This window comes from Oncorhynchus clarkii, chromosome 19 (genome assembly GCF_045791955.1).
Source record: "Oncorhynchus clarkii lewisi isolate Uvic-CL-2024 chromosome 19, UVic_Ocla_1.0, whole genome shotgun sequence".
In the NCBI taxonomy this organism is placed as follows: Eukaryota; Metazoa; Chordata; class Actinopteri; order Salmoniformes; family Salmonidae; genus Oncorhynchus; species Oncorhynchus clarkii.
The window spans coordinates 40,717,462-40,732,378 of record NC_092165.1 but is presented as its reverse complement, the minus strand read 5'-3'; the positions used below and the strand labels follow the sequence as shown (position 1 = coordinate 40,732,378).

Here is a 14,917-nt window from a genome sequence, read left to right as displayed (position 1 = left end):
TCAAGCTCTGAGCTGAAGAAATCCTCAGTATCGAGCGAAGATGTTCATCAGTCAGACGTCTCCTGTCAGTTGTTTTGGTCATCTTCATCGAGGAGAAAAGTTGCTCGCATAGATAAGTGCTGCCGAACATGGAGAGCATCTGAGCAGCTTGGGTGCGGAGGCATTGTGTCAGGGATGAACCGTGGAAACTGTGCGGCGCCCACAGCATCATACTTTGACTTCAGCGTGTCGTTGCACTGGAGTTCAATCAGCTCCATTTGGATGTTGGTTGGTGCATTTTCCACATCAACTGCGAAGGGATTACTAAGCAGTTCAAACTTGCATTTCTGGGCATCGAAGTCGGCAAATCGCCGGCTAAACTCAGCGGCGAGAACACTGAGTTTTTCAGCAAACTGTGCGCATGGGAACACGGCGGTAGAGATCTGCGCTTTTATGGATTGGCAGCAGGGAAAATGGCAAGGGTTTCCTTGCAGCATCTGATTCTCCCACAGGCACAGTTTAGTTTTGAAGGCCCTCACTGCAGCGTACATGTCTGTGATGATGCGCCCCCGCCCCTGAAGCTGCAGGTTCAGCGCATCGAGATGGCTCGGGATGTCACAGAGAAAGGCCAGCTCACACAGGAACTTTTGCTCCCGGAGCTCTGCTGTATCCTTCCCTTTGGTTTCCAGGAATTGACATATTTCCTCACGCAGCTCGAAACATCTGTTCAGTACTTTTCCTCTGCTTAGCCATCTCACCTCTGTGTGATACGGCACGTCTGCGTATTCCGATCCACACTCCTCCAGAAAAGATTTAAACTGGCGGTGATTTAGACCTTTGGCTCTTATAAAGTTAACTACCTGTGTTACTGTGGTCATAACATGTTCCATCTTTAGGGCTTTGGCACACAGTGCTTCCTGATGTATGATGCAGTGGTAAACAGTTAGCTCACCTGCACAGTTCTCTTCCCGCATCTTCTCCCGAACCATGCCCACCAGTCCACTCTTTTTACCGCACATCTGTCGTTAATTCAACGAGTTTATCCCACGGCAGCTTTATTTCAGTTACACATTTGGAAACCTCCTCAAAGATTTCCTTTCCTGTGGTTGTGCCATGCATTGATTTGAATCCTAATAGCTCCTCCGTAACACACAGATTTGAGTCCACTCCACGGATGAAGACTGACAGCTGAGCAGTATCAGATGCGTCGCAGCTCTCATCCACAGCGAGGGAGAACGCAACAAAATCTTTTCCCTTTTCCATCAGCTGGTCATACAGATTGGTGGCAAGATCACATGTGCGATCAGCTACTGTGTTCCTGCTCAGGCTCACGTTTGAAAATGCTTGTTTTTTCTCTGGGCATACGAGGTCACAAACCTTCATCATGCACTTTTTCATGAACTCTCCCTCATTAAAGGGCCGGGCTGATTTTGCGATCTCTGCTGCCACTATATAACTAGCCTTTACAGCAGCCTCGCTTTGTGATGTGGCTTTTTTAAACATATTCTGTTGTGAAACCAAACTTATTTTCATCTCCTCTACTTTCTGGCTCCTTTGAGTCATGTCCAGGTCCTTGTATTTGTCATGGTGTTTCGTTTCATAGTGTCGTCTAATGTTGTACTCCTTACTTACAGCCACGTTGACTCCACAAACAAGACAAACAGGTTTGTCTTTTACATATGTAAACAGATATTCTGCCTCCCACTTGTCCAGAAAGCTCCTGTTTTCTGCCTTTCTTTTCGCCATTTTTGGGAAGGGTTAGCTCGCTGACAGTTGTAGCGTCTATGTTGCTATGACTACTGTCACAGAGGAGAGAGCGTTTCTGGGTCCTGTCCTGATTGGCGCGCGAAAACAGCAGAGCATTATGGGATTCGTAGTATTAGTGGTGAATGCGCTGTATAATACCGGCGGGCCAGCTCTAGTAGTAATTTGGTATTGTCTCGCGGGCCAAATATAATTACCCCGCGGGCCAAATTTGGCCCACGGGCCAGAGTTTGACACCCATGGACTACAGGAAGAAATCCAGCCCAGTCACGGACCAGGATGTCTTGCTCCCAGGCAGACTAAATAACTTTTTTGCCCGCTTTGAGGACAATATAGTGCCACTGACACGGCCTGCAACGAAAACATGCGGTCTCTCCTTCACTGCAGCCGAGGTGAGTAAGACATTTAAACGTGTTAACCCTCGCAAGGCTGCAGGCCCAGACGGCATCCCCAGCCGCGCCCTCAGAGCATGCGCAGACCAGCTGGCCGGTGTGTTTACGGACATATTCAATCAATCCCTATACCAGTCTGCTGTTCCCACATGCTTCAAGAGGGCCACCATTGTTCCTGTTCCCAAGAAAGCTAAGGTAACTGAGCTAAACGACTACCGCCCCATAGCACTCACTTCCGTCATCATGAAGTGCTTTGAGAGACTAGTCAAGGACCATATCACCTCCACCCTACCTGACACCCTAGACCCACTCCAATTTGCTTACCGCCCAAATAGGTCCACAGACGATGCAATCTCAACCACACTGCACACTGCCCTAACCCATCTGGACAAGAGGAATACCTATGTGAGAATGCTGTTCATCGACTACAGTTCGGCATTCAACACCATAGTACCCTCCAAGCTCGTCATCAAGCTCGAGACCCTGGGTCTCGACCCCGCCCTGTGCAACTGGGTACTGGACTTCCTGACGGGCCGCCCCCAGGTGGTGAGGGTAGGCAACAACATCTCCTCCCCACTGATCCTCAACACTGGGGCCCCACAAGGGTGCGTTCTGAGCCCTCTCCTGTACTCCCTGTTCACCCACGACTGCGTGGCCACGCACGCCTCCAACTCAATCATCAAGTTTGCGGACGACACAAAAGTGGTAGGCTTGATTACCAACAACGACGAGACGGCCTAGAGGGAGGAGGTGAGGGCCCTCGGAGTGTGGTGTCAGGAAAATAACCTCACACTCAACGTCAACAAAACTAAGGAGATGATTGTGGACTTCAGGAAACAGCAGAGGGAACACCCCCCTATCCACATCGATGGAACAGTAGTGGAGAGGGTAGCAAGTTTTAAGTTCCTCGGCATACACATCACAGACAAACTGAATTGGTCCACTCACACAGACAGCATCGTGAAGAAGGCACAGCAGCGCCTCTTCAACCTCAGGAGGCTGAAGAAATTCGGCTTGTCACCAAAAGCAATCACAAACTTCTACAGATGCACAATCGAGAGCATCCTGGCGGGCTGTATCACCGCCTGGTACGGCAACTGCTCCGCCCTCAACCGTAAGGCTCTCCAGAGGGTAGTGAGGTCTGCACAACGCATCACCGGGGGCAAACTACCTGCCCTCCAGGACACCTACACCACCCAATGTTACAGGAAGGCCATAAAGATCATCAAGGACATCAACCACCCGAGCCACTGCCTGTTCACCCCGCTATCATCCAGAAGGCGAGGTCAGTACAGGTACATCAAAGCTGGGACCGAGAGACTGAAAAACAGCTTCTATCTCAAGGCCATCAGACTGTTAAACAGCCACCACTAACATTGTGGCTGCTGCCAACACACTGACACTGACTCAACTCCAGCCACTTTAATAATGGGAATTGATGGGAAATGATGTAAATATATCACTAGCCACTTTAAACAATGCTACCTTATATAATGTTACTTACCCTACATTATTAATCTCATATGCATACGTATATACTGTACTCTATATCATCGACTGCATACTTATGTAATACATGTATCACTAGCCACTTTAACTATGCCACTTTGTTTACATACTCATCTCATATGTATATACTGTACTCGATACCATCTACTGTATCTTGCCTATGCTGCTCTGTACCATCACTCATTCATATATCCTTATGTACATATTCTTTATCCCCTTACACTGTGTATAAGACAGTAGTTTTGGAATTGTTAGTTAGATTACTTGTTGGTTATTACTGCATTGTCGGAACTAGAAGCACAAGCATTTCGCTACACTCGCATTAACATCTGCTAACCATGTGTATGTGACAAATAAAATTTGATTTGATTTGATTTGAAGATTGGGAGAATGTCATATGGTCAGATGAAACCAAAATCTAACTTTTTGACAAAAACTCAACTCGTCGTGTTTGGAGGACAAAGATTGCTGAGTTGCATCCAAAGAACACCATACCTACTGTGAAGCATGGGGGTGGAAACATCATGCTTTGGGGCTGTTTTTCTGCATAGGACCAGGACGACTGATCCGTGTAAAGGAAAGAATGAATGAGGTCATGTATAGTGAGATTTTGAGTGAAAACCTCCTTCCATCAGCAAGGGCATTGAAGATGAAACATGGCTGGGTCTTTCAGCATGACAATGATCCCAAACACACCGCCCGGGCAATGAAGGAGTGGCTTCGTAAGAAGCATTTCAAGGTCCTGGAGTGGCCTAGCCAGTCTCCAGATCTCAACCCCATAGAAAATCTTTGGAGGGAGTTGAAAGTCCGTGTTGCCCAGCAACAGCCCCAAAACATCACTGCTCTAGAGGAGATCTGCATGGAGGAATGGGCCAAAATACCAGCAACAGTGTGTGAAAACCTTGTGAAGACTTACAGAAAACGTTTGACCTCTGTCATTGCCAACAAAGGGTATATAACAAAGTATTGAGATAAAATTTTGTTATTGACCAAATACTTATTTTCCACCATAATTTGCAAATAAATTCATTAAAATTCCTACAATGTGATTTTCTGGATTTTTTTTCTCATTTTGTCTGTCATAGTTGAAGTGTACCTATGATAAAAATTACAGGCCTCTCTCATCTTTTTAAGTGGGAGAACTTGCACAATTGGTGGCTGACTAAATACTTTTTTGCCCCTGTATATATATATATTGCAATAGTTATCTGTCCAAAGGGTCTAAACAGAGGGTGACGTTGAGGGGCTGGATGGACAGTTTGGCCCAATGGTGACTCCCTATACTGAAACCACACCAAGCGTGATCCCAATGGGTGAACATGTCACAATGACCAATTTCCACATTAGGTTGGTCTTACAGTTATTGATTGCTGTCAGTATTGGTCTGAAGGCGGTCTGTGGATTTGTAGGTAGGTGGTGGCCAAGGGTGGGTGGGGTTTGCCTTATCACTGCCCAAAACACCAAGGTTTCATATGTGAAATGAATTGGATTTATCTCAATGTAAGACACTGCACAATAATTGTTGTATGCGTTATGGGGGTATTATAGATTATATATTCTAGATAGTTTTGTGTCTCACACTTGACTGTAGCTCAGATATGGGGCAGTGTGTCAGAAGGAAAGATCTGTAGTCACTGGATATGTCTGCTCAATGGCAGAGCCACTCTGCTCACCCTAATGGTGTCGAAATCAGCCTGACTATTAAACAGGACCAGAGGAGAGCTAAAAGGCTGGCTGGTAAATTGGCAGTTGTGGGAATACAGGCTACTTTCATACTATCTTCGCCCACTCACACACTAAGCTTTCCCCTTTTCCCCGTTCTGACTTCCGGCGCCGACAGAGATGGCCGCCTCGCTTCGCGTTCCTAGGAAACTATGCAGTTTTTTGTTTTTTTACGTGTTATTTCTTACATTAGTACCCCAGGTCATCTTAGGTTTCATTACATACAGTCGAGAAGAACTACTGAATATAAGATCAGCATCAACTCACCATCAGTACGACCAAGAATATGTTTTTCGCGACGCGGATCCTGTGTTCTGCCTTACAAACAGGACAAAGGAGTGGATCCTATGCAGCGACCCAAAAAAACGACTCCGAAAGAGAGGGAAACGAGGCGGTCTACTGGTCAGACTCCGGAGACGGGCACAGCGCGCACCACTCCCTAGCATTCTTCTTGCCAATGTCCAGTCTCTTGACAACAAGGTTGATGAAATCCGAGCAAGGGTAGCATTCCAGAGGGACATCAGAGACTGTAACGTTCTTTGCTTCACGGAAACGTGGCTTACTGGAGAGACGCAATCCGAAGCGGTGCAGCCAACAGGTTTCTCCACGCATCGCGCAGACAGGAAAAAACATCTTTCTGGTAAAAAGAGGGGCGGGGGCGTATGCCTTATGACTAACGTGACATGGTGCGATGAAAGAAACATACAGGAACTCAAATCCTTCTGTTCACCTGATTTAGAATTCCTCACAATCAAATGTAGACCGCATTATCTACCAAGAGAATTCTCTTCGATCATAATCACAGCCGTATATATCCCCCCCCAAGCAGTCACATCGATGGCTCTGAACGAACTTTATTTAACTCTCTGCAAACTGGAAACAATTTATCCGGAGGCTGCATTCATTGTAGCTGGGGATTTTAACAAGGCTAATCTGAAAACAAGACTCCCCAAATTTTATCAGCATATCGATTGCGCAACCAGGGGAGGAAAGACCTTGGACCATTGTTACTCTAACTTCCGCGACGCATATAAGGCCCTGCCCCGCCCCCCTTTCGGAAAAGCTGACCACGACTCCATTTTGTTGATCCCTGCCTACAGACAGAAACTAAAACAAGAGGCTCCCACGCTGAGGTCTGTCCAACGCTGGTCCGACCAAGCTGACTCCACACTCCAAGACTGCTTCCATCACGTGGACTGGGAGATGTTTCGTATTGCGTCAGATAACAACATTGACGAATACGCTGATTCGGTGTGCGAGTTCATTAGAACGTGCGTTGAAGATGTCGTTCCCATAGCAACGATTAAAACATTCCCTAACCAGAAACCGTGGATTGATGGCAGCATTCGTGTGAAACTGAAAGCGCGAACCACTGCTTTTAATCAGGGCAAGGTGTCTGGTAACATGACCGAATACAAACAGTGCAGCTATTCCCTCCGCAAGGCTATCAAACAAGCTAAGCGCCAGTACAGAGACAAAGTAGAATCTCAATTCAACGGCTCAGACACAAGAGGCATGTGGCAGGGTCTACAGTCAATCACGGACTACAGGAAGAAACCCAGCCCAGTCACGGACCAGGATGTCTTGCTCCCAGGCAGACTAAATAACTTTTTTGCCCGCTTTGAGGACAATACAGTGCCACTGACACGGCCTGCAACGAAAACATGCGGTCTCTCCTTCACTGCAGCCGAGGTGAGTAAGACATTTAAACGTGTTAACCCTCGCAAGGCTGCAGGCCCAGATGGCATCCCCAGCCGCGCCCTCAGAGCATGCGCAGACCAGCTGGCCGGTGTGTTTACGGACATATTCAATCAATCCCTATACCAGTCTGCTGTTCCCACATGCTTCAAGAGGGCCACCATTGTTCCTGTTCCCAAGAAAGCTAAGGTAACTGAGCTAAATGACTACCGCCCCGTAGCACTCACATCCGTCATCATGAAGTGCTTTGAGAGACTAGTCAAGGACCATATCACCTCCACCCTACCTGACACCCTAGACCCACTCCAATTTGCTTACCGCCCAAATAGGTCCACAGACGATGCAATCTCAACCACACTGCACACTGCCCTAACCCATCTGGACAAGAGGAATACCTATGTGAGAATGCTGTTCATTGACTACAGCTCGGCATTCAACACCATAGTACCCTCCAAGCTCGTCATCAAGCTCGAGACCCTGGGTCTCGACCCCGCCCTGTGCAACTGGGTACTGGACTTCCTGACGGGCCGCCCCCAGGTGGTGAGGGTAGGCAACAACATCTCCTCCCCGCTGATCCTCAACACTGGGGCCCCACAAGGTTGCGTTCTGAGCCCTCTCCTGTACTCCCTGTTCACCCACGACTGCGTGGCCACGCACGCCTCCAACTCAATCATCAAGTTTGCGGACGACACAACAGTGGTAGGCTTGATTACCAACAACGATGAGACGGCCTACAGGGAGGAGGTGAGGGCCCTCGGAGTGTGGTGTCAGGAAAATAACCTCACACTCAACGTCAACAAAACTAAGGAGATGATTGTGGACTTCAGGAAACAGCAGAGGGAACACCCCCCTATCCACATCGATGGAACAGTAGTGGAGAGGGTAGCAAGTTTTAAGTTCCTCGGCATACACATCACAGACAAACTGAATTGGTCCACTCACACAGACAGCATCGTGAAGAAGGCGCAGCAGCGCCTCTTCAACCTCAGGAGGCTGAAGAAATTCGGCTTGTCACCAAAAGCACTCACAAACTTCTACAGATGCACAATCGAGAGCATCCTGGCGGGCTGTATCACCGCCTGGTATGGCAACTGCACCGCCCTCAACCGTAAGGCTCTCCAGAGGGTAGTGAGGTCTGCACAACGCATCACCGGGGGCAAACTACCTGCCCTCCAGGACACCTACACCACCCGATGTCACAGGAAGGCCATAAAGATCATCAAGGACATCAACCACCCGAGCCACTGCCTGTTCACCCCGCTATCATCCAGAAGGCGAGGTCAGTACAGGTGCATCAAAGCTGGGACCGAGAGACTGAAAAACAGCTTCTCTCTCAAGGCCATCAGACTGTTAAACAGCCACCACTAACACTGAGTGGCTGCTGCCAACACACTGACACTGACTCAACTCCAGCCACTTTAATAATGGGAATTGATGGGAAATGATGTAAATATATCACTAGCCACTTTAAACAATGCTACCTTATATAAATGTTACTTACCCTACATTATTCATCTCATACGCATACGTATATACTGTACTCTATATCATCGACGGTATCCTTATGTAATACATGTATCACTAGCCACTTTATACTATACTATGCCACTTTGTTTACATACTCATCTCATTTGTACATACTGTACCCGATACCATCTACTGTATCTTGCCTATGCTGCTCTGTACCATCACTCATTCATATATCCTTATGTACATATTCTTTATCCCCTTACACTGTGTACAAGACAGTAGTTTGGAATTGTTAGTTAGATTACTTGTTATTACTGCATTGTCGGAACTAGAAGCACAAGCATTTCGCTACACTCGCATTAACATCTGCTAACCATGTGTATGTGACAAATAAAATTTGATTTGATTTGATTTGATTTGATTTGATTTGATTTGATTTACCCTTGACCAGACCACTGAGTGAGTGCGCTGTCTGTCTCTGTCGGCCCTGAATAAATCTGCCTCTCTACCTGTCATCTGTTCATTGTCTGTGTCCTCCTCTCTCTCTTTCCATTGAGTGAAAGCATCGTTCAGCCAGCCTCTGATTCAGTGGTCTATCCATCTTCACACACTTAAGTATCTCCCTTCTTATCTATCTGTCACTCCTTACAATTAATTACATTATCTCAACTAACTAATTACATCCTCAGTTAAAGACAAATACACACACACACACACACACACACACACACACACACACACACACACACACACACACACACACACACACACACACACACACACACACACACACACACACACACAAGTGTGCTGTAGGCATACTAACCTAATCTGTTTGAAGCAAAAGAAGAGAGGGTTCCTTTATGCATGAAGTATTCATGCGACGTGTGTGTGTGTGTGTGTGTGTGTATGTGTGTGTGTGTGTGTGTGTGTGTGTCTGTGTGTGCATGTCGGTGTGTGGAGACAGAGAGAGCGACCGGGAGCAGCCAGCAGTAGCACACTGACACCTCATCTGGCTGTCGGAGGGAAAAGGGGCTGGGCTGAGAAGAGAGAGCGAGAGAGGAGAGAAAGACACGGCAGGACAGCTACCAGCATTTCTCCGGCAGAAGGAGCAGGATTGAAAGCCGGAACAGGAGTTCTCCCCATTCCCAATCCCCCCCCCCAGCCCAGATTAACACTGGTTCTCTCTCCACCTCCTGGCTGTCTCTGACTGATACCTGCTGCCGAGCCCTCCTCCCTCAGCCTGTGGCACGGGGCACAGGAAAGGACACAGCCATCAGGACTCGCTGCTACAGCCACACGGCAGAGATGTAACAGCATGGATTACCTGGGAGAGAGAAAAAGAGGGAAGAAATAAACACAAACCAATGGCTATTGGATGAAAAGAGAAAAGGCAGTGAAAGAGAAGAAGACAGAAAAGGAGAGTGGAAGAGAGAGAGAGATCTGAGTAGGACTGTCTTGCCAGACTGCTGGAGAGCCTGCCTCTGTTGGAGAAATTGCATCTTTGAACTGAGACTGAACTTTTGTTTGTGGAGAGGTGTGGACACAGAACAGGTGTTTGTTTCACTGGAATATGTACAGAGGAGGAGGTGCTTCGCTCTACTCTGACCTCCTCTTCTCCTCCTTTCCTCCTCTCCCTCCATCCTGAGAACCTGTCTGGACACCCTGGACCTCCTTACTGGGACCGCTGCTATCCACCCCATCCTCTCAACCCTCTTGTATTTGTCTCAGTCCGCTATGATGACGTTGGTTCTCCCCTTCATCTGTCCCCTTGGCTCCTTACAAACTGCTGTGCAATCAAGTGGAAACCTCAGTGATTGCTATCGGAGGTAAAAGGGACACCCCTTGCCCCCGTCAGTGACGGCCCCGCCTCTTTCTGCTCTCTCCCTGCGTCTCTGATGCTAAAGTAATAGAGAACCCTGGACATGGAGACATGGACCCTAAAGTTGAACTTGGGCACTTTCATTAGATAATGGATTGGAAAGAGCTGTAAGTACTCTCTTTCTCTCCATCTCTTGCACTATCTTGCCATTTTATTAGATCGTATTTAGGCACTATTGGACAATTTACTCTTCAGTAAACCTTCTTAATTTGCCATGTATGAAGAAATGTCAGAGGGACTGAGGCTTCTTGTTAATGCCTACCTGCAGTGCTGCATTGCTTGATAATCCTCTAAACTGTCTGAAATGTGTTTGGTGTATTTGAGCATGCATTCAGATATTCAGACCCAAGGTGTGTACTGAAACGGCTTCATTAGTACAGAGATGGGTGATGAACAGGTGGGCAAGCTGTAGTGGGTGAGGGAATCCGAGCCTCTCCTCCCTCTACGTTTTCCATTGAGTGCACACAGGCAGCTCCCTCTTACTGGGAAGGTGAGAGTGAGAAAGAAAGAGAGAGAAAATAGAAAGGGAAAGCCATGTGACAAGCAATTAATTTCCCCATTAGGGTGTGTGTGCATTGTTACAGAGGCGAGCGCTCACTGTTATTGCTCATCACCCATTGAGTGGTTCTGATGGAACAACAGAATTAGACACAACCCTGACTCTCTGCTCTCTCTCTCTCCTTTCTCTTTCCCTCCTTTCAAATAGACGCACATGCCTTTTCTTCTCATTGTGTGACTGGTTTTAACCCTCAAGGTTACAGGCATACCCTGCAATGCCATATGGGCACTTAGAGGAACAAGGGAATAAGAAAAAAATGGAACCTGTGAATGCTATCCAAATGTTAATTGTTGCCGTGTGTCTTTATCATGTTGGCATGCTCTATGACAGCACCTCTGTATGTATCTAATCTGAGAGAGAGAGCCTTTGTCTTGGGCAGCGAATGTGTACTGCCATCACCCTGTCATACATGTACAGACTGACATTTACACACACACACACAGAGAGAGAGAGAGAGAGAGAGAGAGAGAGAGAGAGAGAGAGAGAGAGAGAGAGAGAGAGAGAGAGAGAGAGAGAGAGAGAGAGAGAGAGAGAGAGAGAGAGAGAGAGAGAGAGAGAGAGCGCATTGCTGAGTTTTTCTTTCCTTTTCTTCATCTCACATTCATCTATGGCATTCAACTGCCTGCTCCAGACATAATCCTATTTATCTTACTTAACAATTTCATATGTTTTATTTCCTGTTTTTTTTGTTGTGTATTTTACAATGAATCATTGGGTTTACTTGATAGCTACCTACACAAATAGCTAGCTAGAACAAAGTGTTAATAAGATAAATTCATTTAAAAAGGATTAAAAGCAACACAAATTCATTCATTCATCTCATTTTCTCCCTCACACTCTCCTTCTCACATGCTATCATACACAGACTGGTCCCTAGGGAGAGCCTCCTCCTGTAGCCCTCTTGGATATAATAATAATTTCATCAGCCAGCGGTGTGTTCCCTGATTGTGCTCTTGGGCTGTCGCTGCAGGGGGCGTGCTGTGCTGTACTGCGGAGGTGGGGAGGGGTGGGGCTGTCACTCCAGTGGGGTAGACGAGGGTATATTTTGATAGCCGCCCACCTTGTCCGGAGGAGCCCAGAGCAGCACTAATGAGCTCAGGCTGCTGGGCTCTCAGGCAACAGTCTCTCGCTGAGACAGACACACGTGGATGGACAGGTTCTCTCTCTCTTTCTCACTCTTGCTGTAGCCCTCCCTCTTTTCATCTCTCATTCCATCTTAATTTCTCTCTGTCTGTTCCTCTTGTTGACAACCATTTTTTGTCTCTTGCGACTCTCCAACTCTGAACTGTCTGTCTGAAAAGTGTTCAGTGCATATGAATTACCTGTAGATGTTCCTTTACTCTGACCTTGACATTTAAGTTCAGGTGTGGTTGTAACTGACACACAGTAGTGCCATATAAGTGTGGCTTAATGTTACAGATTTACATAGCTGGTAATATTGCAGTTAGACTACAAGGAATGTGTGCGTCTCGCTCTGTTGGCCTTGTGACCCATCTGTGCCACTCCAGTGCTAACACTGAGTCGTAGAGAGAGATAGACGGACAGAGTGAGAGAGACCGAGGGAGAGAGAGGGGAAAGAGTGAGAGAGAGTGAGAGAGAATGAAGGAGTGAGAGATAGTGACAGAGACTTCTATATATTTGTATATATATATATATATATAGAGAGAGAGAGAGAGCGAGAGAGAGAGAGAGAGAAAGCGCACGCAGGATGTCCGTGGATTTATGTAGAGTCCCATCACACAGTCGGATCTTACCCTGAGAGGCATGCTAAATGCCAGAACAGCGGAACTGCGTTAAGACAACCACTTAACGAGATGGACTAACTAGCCCACAGTACTAGGAGAGGTCTATCTAAAGTGCCTTGCAAAAGTATTCATCCCCCTTGGCCGTTTTCCTATTTTGTTGCATTACAATCTGTAATTTAAATGGATTTTATTTGGATTTCATGTAATGGACATACACAAAATAGTCAAAATTGGTGTAGTGAAATTTTTAAAAAAGTGGTGCGTGCATATGTATTCACCTCTTTTGCTATGAAGCCCCGAAATAAGATCTGGTGCAACAAATTACCTCCAGAAGTCACGTGATTAGTTAAATTAATCCACCTGTGTGCAATCTAAGTGTCACATGATCTGTCACATGATCTCAGTATATATACACCTGTTCTGAAAGGCCCCAGAGTCTGCAACACCACCAAGCAAGTGGCAACACCAAGCAAGTGGCACCACCAAGCAAGTGGCACCATGAAGACCAAGGAGCTCTCCAAACAGGTCAGGGACAAAGTTGTGGCGAAGTACAGATCAAGGTTGGGTTACAAAAAATATCCGTAACTTTATATCCCACGGAGCACCATTAAATACATTATTTAAAAAAAAGAAAGAATATGGCATCCCAACAAACCTGCCAAGAGAGGGCCGCCATCCAAAACCCACAGACCAGGCAAGGAGGGCATTAATCAGAGAGAGAGGCAACAAAGAGACCAAAGATAACCCTGAAGGAGCTGCAAACCTCCACAGCTGAGATTGGAGTATCTGTCCATAGGACCACTTTAAGCCGTGCACTCCACAGAGCTAGGCTTTATGGAAGAGTAGCCAGAAAAAAGCCATTGCTTAAAGAAAGAAATAAGAAAACCCATTTGGTGTTCACCAAAAGGCATGTGGGAGACTCCCCAAAAATATGGAAGAAGGTACTCTGGTCAGATGAGACAAAAATTTGAGCTTTTTGGCCATCAAGGAAAACACTATGTGTGGTGCAAACCCAACACCTCTCACCACCCCAAGAAAACCATCCCCAAAGTGAAGCATGGTGGTGGCAGCATCATGCTGTGGGGATGTTTTTCATCGGCAGGGACTGGGAAACTGTTCAGAATTGAAGGAATGATGGATGGTGCTAAATACAGAGATATTCTTGAGAGAAACCTGTTTCAGTCTTCCAGAGATTTGAGACTGGGACGGAGGTTCACCTTCCAGCAGGACAATTACCCTAAACATACTGCTAAAGCAACACTCGAGTGGTTTAAGGGGAAACATTTAAATGTCTTGGAATGGCGTAGTCAAAGCCTAGAACTCAATCCAATTGAGAATCTGTGGTATGACTTAAAGATTGCTGTACACCAGCGGAACTCATCCAACTTGAAGGAGCTGGAGCAGTTTTGCCTTGAAGAATGGGCAAAAATCCCAGTGGCTAGATGTGCCAAGCTTATAGAGACATACCCCATGAGCCGTGAATAGTTATGCATGCTCAAGTTTTCTGTTTTTTTTTAGCATCTTCAAAGTGGTAGGCATGTTGTGTAAATCAAATGATACAAACCCCCGAAAAATAAATTTTCATTCCAGGTTGTAAGGCAACAAAATAGGAAAAATGCCAAGGCGGGTGAATACTTTCGCAAGCCACTGTATTTCTCACTCTCCTCACCAAGTCTGTCTATCAGGGGACTCAGTGAATGGTGGATCTAGGGACCAGTCATGTTTTTCATGGGACATGACCAGGGCCCCCCTAACAAGCTTCACCTATATACCTGAGTAACATATGAAATAGCAGAACATTTCTTATCACAATCACTTCAATTCTATAATGAGAACAAACATTTCCATAGCCTGAAAAGGCAACATTGTGCCAGCCATCCTTACCTGTCATGTTCCTGTCATGTTCCTGTGTTGTTTGAAGAAGATACATTGATCCATTTAGTGTACATAAGCACCATGACAACCACCAGCTGACCTACTAATAACACAGGTGTCACGGCGGCTTGTCGTATGTAGAAATCTGCAAAGCCCTGTTGCAGAATTGGGCTTGATTGTGTCTTTAGTTCCATAGCAGTGCGTTAGCAATTGCAGTGCTGAAATTAAAGCATTTGAGAATTTTATGTTTGTACTGTTTTGAAGTGGAGGCCTGGAGCATTTTACAGAGCCTTGGCCACAGGTAGGGAGTGGGGAGTTGAAA

The 14,917-nt window shown here is 46.5% G+C and overlaps 1 protein-coding gene across 1 annotated transcript in view; it reads left to right on the top strand.

The window, feature by feature from the left end:
* Positions 1-14,917, top strand: part of LOC139375197 (kinesin-like protein KIF26A) — a 139,075-nt gene that overhangs the window by 98,256 nt on the left and 25,902 nt on the right. The gene's annotated exons all lie outside the window — the stretch shown is intronic.